We start from the raw sequence: 10044 nt of genomic DNA, 5'->3' as shown, positions 1-10044 counted from the left end.
TGTATGCTGGCTTAATTGACTCAGTAGAACATGGTTAGGGTGGAATTAATAAGTGAATTGTATTATCAAGAACTTCCTTATTGACTATTTGATAGGATATAAAGAAAAAAATACTCACTTGGCCTTCGGAGTTTAGATAACTTAAAATTACAAGTTTTGCCATTTGCACTCTTCAGTTTGCAACTTTATTCCAACAGTGGCGGATTGGTTAAGCACTGGCCTCACAAGCCAGAGAACCGGGGTTCGATTCCCCGGCCGGGCGGAGATAAGTTGGGTTTGTCTCCTTTCAGGTGTAACCCCTGTTCACCTAGCAGTGAGTAGGTACGGGACGTTAGTCAAGGAGTTGTGACCTTGCTGTCCCGGTGTGTGGTGTGTGAGTGGTCTCAGACCTACCCAGAGATCGGCAAATAATGAGCTCTGAGCTCACTGCCATAGGGTAGTGTCTGGCTGTCTCGACAGAGACTGCAGCAGATCCGAGGTGAGTGGAGTTCTCATATATACAGTATATATATATATTTTTTTAGTAGCCGCCATGCAAGTCTATTTAGCCAAGAAAACAATATTACGACGAAAGAAACTTTAATTAGGAACTTTTAGTGGTCATCTGAGTTTATGTGGACACTTAGTTCTGGTTTTGCAATCATCCATGCAGAAGGGTGACTGATCTGCACGTACGGTTAATTAAATTCTTCGGACAGCCAGTATGCTGATAAAGGGTGATTTTGAAAGATATCAGAGATTATTTGCAGTTTGATATATAAAGGCATGTTAAGTTAATTAAAATTCAATATTTGTTTTCATGCATTATCAAAAATATGTAGGATAAATGTATCACATACAGTACATTTCTTCTAAAATGCGTTGCAATTTTTACTCCAGCGGAAGTGTTGTGACGTAATAGCGTCGCTTTGGAAACAAATACTAAAGGAATTCAGCAAATGAGCGTTTCAAATATTCTGCTCCTAAGGTTTTTTTCAGACTAACAAAAACCCAAGTTGTCCCAATTGTCCTCTCCTATATGATAAAAAAAAATCTACTGAAGACGTCGCCCTAAATTTGAAAGATTAATTATTTACTGACGAACGTCAAACGATTTTAGTCATCTGCAAGAAATCTCACTTCAAAGGTTCAATTGCGGTTGTAGGCTAGCGAAACTGCCGTTAGTGGGTAACGAATATTTCGGTTAACTTTTTTTCTGAACTACCGTAAGAGATTTATATTGAAGCTAAATCCTTTAACGTCATATAAATTCCTTAAAGTCAAGGCCTGGAAATATTTATGACATATTCAAAAGTTGTCTGTTAATATCACATAAACCTTTTCCATTCTGGTAATTATTTTGATAATTTTGATCTGGTTAACATCAACTGATTTTATTCGTTACAGTTTCGCAGAATAACATTATTTGGATGTGGCAGGATAGAAAAAGCCTTTAATAGCGTGTTTCCGTATTTTTCATAAACTAAAACTTACAGATTATTCTTTTCAGGTATAATAATAATAATAATAATAATAATAATAATAATAATAATAATAATAATAATAATAATCATAATAATAATGATAATAATGATAATAATAATAATAATAATAATAATAATAATAATGATAATAATGATAATAATGATAATAATGATAATAATAATGATAATGATAATAATAATGATAATAATGATAATAATAATGATAATAATGATAATAATGATAATGATGATAATGATGATAATGATGATAACGATGATGATAACGATGATGATAATGATGATGATAATGATAATAATGATAATAATGATAATAATTATGATAATAATAATGATAATAATAATGATAATAATAATTATAATAATAATGATAATAATAATTATAATAATAATGATAATAATAATGATAATAATAATGATAATAATAATGATAATAATAATGATAATAATAATAATAATAATGATAATAATAATGATAATAATGATAATAATAATGATAATAATAATGATAATAATAATGATAATAATAATGATAATAATAATGATAATAATAATAATAATAATAATAATAATAATAATAATAATAATAATAATATACGGTTTATTGGGTATAGTAGCATTACTGCTGAAAATATACAGTCTACAAAATTATAACATTATACAACTATGACAGTGAAAAGATGCTGTTACAAGCATTGAAAAACAAATCAAAATAGTAAGCTAAGGAATAGCTGTGTTGTACAACATTGTTATTTCTTGTTGATTAAGTCCACAAATGTCGGTATGGGGCTCTTCTTATACCGGTCGGTGCGTGCTCTGATCGGCTTGATGGTATTGTGGTGCCGCACCTGTAGCCGTGGTTGTGGTGCCGGTGGAGGTAGCAGGTTCCGGTGCCGAGGATGTTTAACTAGGGTGACCGCAAACGACCTCAGACGCTGAAGGTAACGGTCAGCAAGGGTTGGAAGTCCGAGTGTGGTGAGAGCGTGCCGATAGGTGGTGTATTCGTTGCCAAGGATTGTGCGACAGGCTCTTTTCTGCACTTTCTCCAGCTGTCGCTGCTGCGTGACTGTAAGTGAGGAGGCCCAGGAAGGTGACGCGTACATCAACTTGGGCAAAATGAAGGAAGTGTAGATGGTTTTGAGATCTTCAGCCTGTGCCCCTAATGATCTCAGGCGACGCAGCATATACAGCTTGTAGGAGGCTGCCCTGACGGTGTTAGCGGTGTTCTCCTTCCAAGTCAACTTATTGTCGATGGTTATCCCCAGCAGCTTAGTTGACTGGACTATTTGTAGGGGGTATGCCGTCAATTGTCAGCAGGGGATAGGGGAGAATGTCATTGGAGGTGTGGAAGTGCATTACCACAGTTTTCTTGTGGTTGATGGTGACTTTGTTGTGCACTGTCCATGTGTGTAGTCTGTCCAGCGTGTCCTACAGTGGGTTGTAGACCAGGTCAGTGATGGACACAGGGATCCCCACCGTATAGTCATCAACATATTTCCACCTGTGCGGTGTGCCTCCCAGGGCATCGTTGATGAGTATTAGGAAACACAGTGCCCCCATTCATGTTCCTTGTGGTACCCCACAGGACAGGTGCTGGACTACAGGAACGTGTCCCTGATATCTGACAGCTTGACATCAGTCCGTCAGGAAGTCAGATAACCAAGCCACCACGGAGGTAGGAAGACCAAGGTGGATGGTTTTGGTGATGATAGTGGTGTGATCAACAAGGTCGAAGGCTTTCTTGAAGTCAATGAATGCCACTGCAAGTGAAGTCTTGCGCTGCTCGAGATTTTTATAGATAAAATGAAGGAAGCTAATAAGATAGTGAGTGGTGGAGGATGTTTTCACGTTACCAAACTGTTAGGGATAAATGAATTTGCTGATTTTGGAGTATGCCCACTCGAAGCCAAAATCCTCACAAATAAGACTAGGAATGGGGGTGATAGTAATGGGTCTGAGATCATTAAAGGGTTGGGGATTGGAAGATTTGGGGACGAGAGTAATGAAGCCTGTCTTCCAATCCGTGGGACATTTACTCTAAGTGAGGCATTGATTATAATCAATGCCTCACTTAGAGTTAATTATTGAACAGATCGGGATGGCAAGTTCGCGAGCAAATTCCCGATAAAGTTTGATGGGTAAGTCTACGGGTATAGATGACCGCTTTGACTTGATGCTGGCGAACTTTTTGGCAACCTGAAAAACATTAACTGTCGGGGGGGGGGGAGGTCAATCCCAGGCAGCGTTTGACAGATGGATGCAAAGTGGTCATTTATTTGCTCAGCCGCACGGTCAGGTGATACTTGTGATAGAAGGGGATGTCAGATGCGTGTTGGTTTTGATAATAGGTCCAACATAGACGAGGGTTCGACAAGTGGTAACACGTGGTTTGGTAGCGTGGTGAGGTTTGAACGGCCTTCTTCTCCTTTATTTTGTGAAAAACAGGTGCTTATATACAGGGTTCCGGCTAGGTTGCCGACGAGAACATTTAGAAGTATAGGTGCTGTTTTTCCAGCAAGAACGGATATTTACAATCTTGAAATCTAGCTACATATGAGGAAAAGGTGAAAGTACAGGTGGTGAAACAATTCTACAATGAGTCAGAGTTTTCCGGAGGGCAAACATACATAAACATTTAATATATATCCTTCGTGGCAATTTTTCCTGGCTGTCACTGTTTAGCACTCGTCAGAGGTCCCCGATGGAGATTTGAACGAGGCCTACGGTCTTTGACCACAAAAGTGGCCGCGGGACGACCTTTTCCCTGGGAACGCGGCTGTAGTACCATCTCACTCCTGGTGTGCACCTCGTGCATTTCTGCGATGCTGGCTAGTATGTGTCGAGGAGGTAGAAGAAATCTAGGAGATTAGTCGTAAATATGCCTTCTAGGGTGTGCAACATGCGTGTCGCATACCGCACAAACTTTTAACCCTGTTAAGCCACTGGCTGCTATTCTGTTGTAAGTATTTGATCTTATTGGGCTAGTACATTTTCTTGGCTCTTTTGATTTCCCTTATGACTTTGTTCCGGAGTTGTCTAAAAAGGCTGATGTCAGTGTAAAAAGCTTTAGCACGCTGTTGAATCAATCTCTTTATCCTGGGCGTGATCCATGGGGCGTCTGTTGGGTGTGTTCGCATCTGTTTCAAAGGGAAGTAACGATGGAAGGCCTGCGCAATTATACTGATATAAATATCCCACTTCTCCTGAACTCCCTCCACTGTGAGTGCCTCTGTCCAGGAATGTTGAGGGATCCATTGTCCAAGTCCACGCAAGTGTGAGTCGTACATGGGCCTGTGATAACGAGTAGTGGTGCTGGCTGGCGACCACAGGACGGAAGTGTGGGTCGACCAACCAATTGGGGGGAGGTACAGTTCACTTATGTCACTTAGAATGAGGTCAAGCGTGTTGACACCGTGTGTGGGGAAGTTAACAAGTTGTGATATATGTAGATATTCTTGAATATCACTAGTATTTAACTCATTGAAATCCCGACATAGAATCAATCTAGCACCGGGGTATTTGGCCTTTAGACTGTCTGCCGTGTAAATAATGTGTTCCACCAAAGCGTTGGCCAATGGAGCTCGTGGGGGGGGGTACCCTACACACATAATGATGGAATGCGCACGGGTAACTGTGAGGCATTCAACGCTTTCCGGGAGTACAAGGCCACTCCACCTCCACGCCGTCCACTCCTTAGGTTGTGATGGAATTCGTACCCCTCAATATCGTATATACCGGGCACTATTTGCCATGCTTCTGTAATTGCAACTACACCCATATTAAGTGACAATACAGTAGCAGTGAGTTCATCTACTTTTTTACACAAAGAGGTAACGTTAGGCAATAATAATGAAGGCAAATCATACCATTGTCTTGGTACCTCTATCACTATGCGTTCCGTGGCAGGCTTTGGTGGTTTCTCTGTTCTGTTTGTTTTAACTATATTAATGTATCTATGATGGTTGCGTCCCACTCTACATCCACGGTTACGAAATAAACTTAGTTCTTTGAGGTGTCTTATCACAGGTGAAGGAGGGTACACCTTGATCTTAATTGATACAGTTTACCAGCACTGTAGTGTGGACAGGTGAAAGTAGACATCTTAACTAGGTAGTTCACTATGATCACAACCCTGTGAAGAGCGTCACTATCGAAAATAGCCGTTCACTTAAAACAATACTTGAAACAACATCACATACTAAGTTTAAAAGTAACAACAGGGGAGTTGGTCAACACACTAACCTAGGCAGCTACAAAGCGCCAGTTGATAAAATGCATAAAAAAATGGAAATCATTTTTGAAGACAGAGTACTGCTTACCAAGATGGAAGAAGATAGGCAAGCGACCGCGCAGCTAATGACGTCACACCTCTCGTCATGACGCCATGTCGGTGACTGAAGCTATGGCATGACTTTTTAGGGTGAAATTGGTCAGTTATTCCCATCCTTTCTACAATATCCAGTGAATCGTTATACACCTAGCTTCACTTGGAAAACAATTAAGATTATAATAGAAAACACACACACACACACACATATATATATATATATATATATATATATATATATATGTGTGTGTGTGTGTGTGTGTGTGTGTGCGTGTGTGTGTGTGTATACATATATATATATATATATATATATATATATATATCTTGAAATATGTATGGCAGATTGAGTGGAAAGGGTGGTGTGGTAAACGCAAAAAAAAAAAAAAAAAAAAAAAAAAAAAAAAAAAAAAAAAAAAAAAAAAAAAAAAAAAAAAAAAAAAAAAAAAAAAAAAAAAAAAAAGTAGGATTTTTATTACTAACGTTTCGTCCTTAAAGGACTTCCTCAGAGTATACACTAAGAAAATATTTACAGCTTATATACTTCACTTTCCTTACCCCGTTCCTCCCCTATCTCCGTCCTTCCTTCGCTCCGCTTCACCTCGAACAAAGTCGCTAGTCAACTTTGATAATTTAATAAATCCTTCTCTATAATTATTGCAAGGTTTTAAAGCGATGTATGCTGCTTCGATTATTTTTCTTTCCTGTTTTCTTAGCCCTTTGTGGAGTACCTCTGTATTTTCCCAGTCAGGAAGGTGGCCAAAATTATCTTTATGAACCACTAGAGAATTTGATGTCCGGTGGGCTTTTACGTCATTTTTGTGTTCATATTGCCGTGTTTTTTTTTTTTTTTTTTTTTATTTTTATTCCTCTGCCAGTTTCCCCGAAATGATGACATGTGGCGTGTCTAAAAAAGGGAGGTACAGTAATAGTGGACTGGCTGGTGAGGTTGTTTAATGTGTGTCTAAGGGAAGGTAGAGTGCCGGAACACTGGAGGAGTCCCTGTATAGTTCCACTTTATAAAGGAAAAAGGAACAATTGTGAGTGTAGTAGTTTCAGAGGGATCAGTTTGTTGAGTGTAGTTAGGAAGGCCTGTGGGAGGGTTTTAATTGAGAGGATTAGGAGAGGTACAGAGGAAGTAATTGGAGAAGAACTGTGTGGGTTTTAGACAGGGGTTGCGTGGATCAGAGTTTTGTGGTTGGGCATATATGTTAGAAAGTTTTAGGAAGAGCTAAGAATATTTTTTTGGGCCTTTATGGATTTGGAAAAGGCTTATGACAGGGTAGGCAGGAAGGCATTGTGGGAGGTTTTGCAGATATATGGGATTGGGGGAAAGCTGTCAAGAGCTTTCAAGAATCTTTACGAGAGTAGTAGAGTCTGTGATAGAATGGAAAATGGATTAAGCGAGTGGTTTGTGGTAAAGGTGGGACTGTGTGACGGATGTCATGTCGCCATGGCTGTTCAATGTGTACATGGATGGGGTGGTGCGTGAGGTAAAGACGAGGGCAATAGGTAAGGGACTGGGGGTAGTTAAAATTGAGTAAATGGGAGGTGAGCCAGTTGTTGTTTGCTGTCGACACTGCGCTTGTGGCAGGATCAGAGGAAGGATTGAGGGAGTTAGTGACAGATTTTGGGAAGGTATGAGATAGGAGAAAGTTGATGGTAAATGTGGGTAAAAGTAAGGTGATGAGACGTACAAGGGTAGAGAGTGGCAGTGAGTTGGAAGCAAGTCTAAAAGGAGAAAGGCTGGAGGAAGTGGATAGTTTTGGGTATTTGGGGTCATATGTGACACAAAAGGGAGGTATGGAGTTGGAGGTAAATTGTAGATTGAAAGAAGCAAGTAAATGCCTTGGGGGATTAAAAAGTGTTATGGAAAATAGGCAACTGGGAATGGATGCAAAGAGGCGATTGTATGAAGGGCTGATTGTGCCGACAGCTTTGTATGGAGATTTAAGAGAGGTAGAGAAGAAAAGTTTAAATATGTTTGTGATGAAATGCCTGAGAACTATGGTAGGGATTATTAGGCTGGATAGAGTGAGAAACGAGGAGGTGAAAAGGAGAGCGGGAGTGGAAAAGGAAATGGCAAATAAAGCTGATGAAAGAGTATTGGGATGGTTTTGGCACCTGGAAAGAATGAGTGATGAAAGATTGGCAAAAAAAAGTGTGAAAGGCAGAGGTGGTGGGAAAGAAGGGAGAAGGCAGGAAATAGGAATTAGTGGAGAGTGATTGTGTATAGATGGTGCTGTTGTGCAAGAAAGGGGTGGGGGAATAGCGGGGTAGTGGGTACTTATTTATGAATGGTATTTTGACGCAGCCCTAAGGTACTGCGTTTTGCTGCATTGCACTTGAACCAAGGCCTTTGGCGGGTGCAGGGATGACCCGTCATCCATGAGGAGCTGAGATGGGAGGGAGGAGTGGGTGGTGGAGGGGAGTGAAATTGGTGGGAATAGGTACGTGCCTCTGACTTGGCTACCTTCCTTGTGTGGGGGAAGAAGCTTTCGGTATATACATATATATATATATATATATATAGGTGTGTGTGTGTGTGTGTGGGTGGGTGTGGGTGTGTGTGTGTGTGTGTGTGTGTGTGTGTATATATATATATATATATATATATATTTATATATTTATATATATATATATTACAAAGGCGGAGCATGGTGGCAGGAAACCTTTTGGTCCATATCTAGGTCGGATGCGAAAAAATTGTAATAAATGAATAAATAAAAATGAGTAATATGAATAATAAATAGAATACATAAATAAATGCATAGGTATAGTTAAATAATAACAAACAGGTAAATAGTAATGATAAATTGACATATAACTAATAATAAATGGGAATCAAGCAAATAATAATAAGCAAACGGACAAATTATAACAAAACAAATATATATATAATGAGGATAATAATGGAGAAGAGTTGGGAATGGGATAAAATATTTGCAATGTTTTTATTGATCTTGAAAAAGCGTTTGATCGAGTGCCCTGGAATAAACTATGGGAAATTCTGGCAAATCCTGATTATGGGATAGAACTCGAGCTCGCCAGAGTAATAAGAAGCTTGTATAGAAGCTGTAAAAGGGATGTGAGGACTCAAAAAACAAAAGAAAACTGTTTTACTATATCTACAGGGGTTCGACAGGGCACAGTAACTTCACTACTGGTTTTTTACCATATATGTGGACAAAGACATGAAGGCTATAGAGAAAGACGAAGATACCATACCTTTAGCCCATCCTGATGATATTGCCTTCATAGCAAAGACTCCTGGTGCACTACATACAAAAAGAGATCCTAAAACACTTGGATATGAAAATAAATAAGGATAAAACAGAAATCACGATGTTTTCGAGAGGAGACGACAATGAAATAACTATAGAGGGGTCCCGAATAAAGTTAGTGGAAATTTTCAAGTATTTAGGAGTAAACTTTAATGAAAATTGTGATATGGAAATAGAAATTACAAAAGAGAATTCATAGCTACCCTAACATCTTAAAGACTTCTATATCCATCGCTACAGGAGAAAATATTTTCATCAAAGTGAAAGTTATTATCTACAAAACGATTCCGAGGTCAGTGTTAACCTATGACTTAGAATCCTGGACATTGACAACAAAACTAAAGAGTAAACTCCAAGCAGCTGAAATAAAAGTTTTACGTCTAATCAAAGGTGCAACTAGGAGAGACGGTAGAAGACATGTTGACATCCAGAAGGATCTCGGTGTAAAATCAATAATAATATTTGTAGAGAAAAATCAACTGAGGTGGTATGGACATAACGTGAGGATGGACAGGGAAAGATATTCACCAAAGTTATTACCAATGGACATCGGGAGGGAGTAGTCCCGTGGGAAGACCCAAGAAGAAGTGGAGAGATGGAATCAGAAAAGGGACAGAAAGAAGAGAGGAGAACGTGAGGGCAATTGAAGACGAAGAAGAGATACAGAGATCGTCCCCGATGGAGAAACTTCGTGAGGCATCACAACTGACAGAGCAATCGTCCTACCTGGTATGGATATATATATATATATATATGTATATATATATATATACATACATATACATATATATGTATATATATATATATATATATATTATATATATGTGTGTGTGTGTGTGTGTGTGTGTGTGTGTGTGTGTGTGTGTGTGTGTGTGTGTGTGTGTGTGTGTGTGTGTTTGTATGTACAGCATGTATGCGTGTATACATACATACATACATATATATATATATATAT

The sequence above is a fragment of the Oratosquilla oratoria genome, chromosome 41 (assembly GCF_046742065.1).
Source record: "Oratosquilla oratoria isolate Oo_2021 chromosome 41, ASM4674206v1, whole genome shotgun sequence".
Classification (NCBI taxonomy): domain Eukaryota; kingdom Metazoa; phylum Arthropoda; class Malacostraca; order Stomatopoda; family Squillidae; genus Oratosquilla; species Oratosquilla oratoria.
The sequence above is the reverse complement of the archived record's forward strand: the minus strand, read 5'-3'. Positions refer to the sequence as shown.